This window comes from Priapulus caudatus, unplaced genomic scaffold (genome assembly GCF_000485595.1).
Source record: "Priapulus caudatus unplaced genomic scaffold, Priapulus_caudatus-5.0.1 Scaffold21, whole genome shotgun sequence".
NCBI lineage: Eukaryota > Metazoa > Priapulida > Priapulimorpha > Priapulimorphida > Priapulidae > Priapulus > Priapulus caudatus.
In genome coordinates this window covers 105,700-108,233 of record NW_014577082.1, presented here as the reverse complement: position 1 = coordinate 108,233, position 2,534 = coordinate 105,700, and positions in this window count along the sequence as shown.

The following is a 2,534-nucleotide window of genomic DNA, read 5'->3' as shown; positions in this document are numbered from 1 at the left end:
AGAGGATTTTTTTCAGAGTGTACCAATTGTAGTGAAATTACACATGTCATAAGCAACACAAATAACAGGTAACATCGATCAGACATTGGAGACGTATACATCAAGCTGTGAAACCCCACTATGACTGTGCTAGGATTATCAAAAGTAAACACAAGCAGGAGCCAAAGGCAATTTTAAGGCATGTCTGAAGATTTATGCAATGTCACAGATCATTAGCTATACTTATTAAAGGCATGGAAGAGCCTGCAGAAGAAACATCAATGTAGGATTTGTAGGATCTATTTTCTGCCTGACAATCTAAATTTTGATGGCTAAAAATCCTTGCCAATTCTTAAAAATAATAAATTTACATTTAAATTTTCTAATTACATTTCTTAACTAGCATTTGAGCTCCAACTTTAATTACTATTCTGATAATGATGAGTACCCATTTTCTTGCTGGCAGATCAGCTCATTATATTTCACAATAGATATCTAAACGAGAGTACATCCACATGCCACACATGCAAGAAATTGTTTAGCTCCTGGAAACGTTTTTTGGTGTGCTCTATGACATACAGTAAAATACAAGGATTCATAAGATAGCAGCCATGAATATGAGCGGAGCACAGTCTAATGATATTATAGTGAAACGTTTGCGTATTACGATTACGGTGCTTAATAGATCAGTGGGGCAGCAGTGCTGATGAAAAGGATGCTACCAGGAGCCATTAAATAGGATTTTCATTCAGATTGTCACAACGACAGGATTGCCTGTTAGTTACTCGTACTTCTGCATCATTCGAATAAGATACAAATGGGATTTAACAGCTTTGACGTCGGATTTCGATTTAGGTTACGAATCAAGTTACAGTGATGGTGTACTAAAACTTTATGTATCAGTCAGCTAACTATATAAATCGATAGTGAAATATATGCAACTATTTACCACTTCATGCCAGAAAGTCGAGAAAGCCTTGAAAATCGGCTTTCAAAAGCTTAATTGTTATTTTTCAAAACCAGTTATTGTCTTACACAACACGTATAAAGTGTCAACCTCTAAGAACGGACTGTGGCGTAGTATCGGATTTCCAGTGTGCCATATTATAGTTATGTATAGGTCTCAGCTACTCACGTATAAGGCATGCAACTTAATTTCCTGCATTTGCAAACAAGTTTAACCCACTGATGTTATTTTTACAGAAGGGTAACTGTTACTAACACAGCCAAGATTAATGTTAATAATTTTAGTCAGCATTTACGCGATGCCTTTTCAAAAACATTAACAATATTCTGGTATTAATGTCTACATTACGATAAGATAATTGATTCTGCATTCCAGGTGAAGGAAATGGTGTGCGGTGTAGTAGGTGTTTATTTAATAATTTTGCATTTCACTATTTTATATTATAGATGATGTTAGATAAGTTATCAAGCAAGAGTTTCAGTTTAGTTATGGTAAGAGATGCCAGCAGCGAGTGCTAGATAAGATGGTCTACTTGTTTTGTCCTGTGGTAAATGGGATAAACTATACAGCGAGTATACATAGTAGGCCTAAACCCAAATTCTAAGCTAACATTTTAGGACATCTTGTACACATGGTTGACTTATAAAGTGACAGTATATATATGGTAATCTGTTTATACACCAACGTTTTACCATCATATATGCATAAAGTACACCTGAGCATACATTTCGTGTATTTCTTTGGGCTTAGGATATTAGGCCAGTAAGCAGCATAAGAATGATATACACACCCCCACACAAGCACACACATACATATGCACGTAAGGATGCTAGCAGGGGGCTCAGCTAACCCTTATTACTGACATTCCTAAGCTTCTGTGTGGATTTCTGATATATCATTAAGATTTTTATGTTTGCTCAATCATGGTAAAGTTTCCTCCCATTATAGGGCCCAGTGGGTTACACTGTAAAAAATACATACAAACTGAGAACCTACAACAGTTGACGCAGGTATTATAAGGTTTTATGATAGAAACACTATTTCTAAATATATTTAACAGTTCGATAAAGATTTCTGTGGTTGTTGCGGGCCTCACCAATCCACTCCACTCTAAATTGCACCTGTTCTAATTTCAAGTTCAAGTTCAAGACGTTTCCTTAGAGTTTTAAGTCCAAAATAGTATTGTAGGTACACCATACAAAAAATTGCAAAAGGAGGGTCTACATCATGATCCATCTACCATGTACTATATTACAATGATGTACATAGTAATGTCCCAGCAATGCATCAATAAGAGTAAAGTCAGTGTCCGTGCAAGTGGGCAGTTTGTCTCCCTTTTTTTCATACACCTAATTATATAAGCAAGGGATTGTTTTCTGTTTTTTTCTAGCTCAATGTTTTTAATGACATGCATTTGAAAGCAGTGACCTAGGCACCAGGCACTTGGGACAGAGTCCAGTAAAAACTGAAAATAATATGAACGCACATCAGCAAATAGGCCCTACTACCGTACTCTCCATTCAACAGTTCCACTGTTGTGTCACTGTACATCAACTTTCCTTCATAAAAACTAACCGCCGAACGCTCC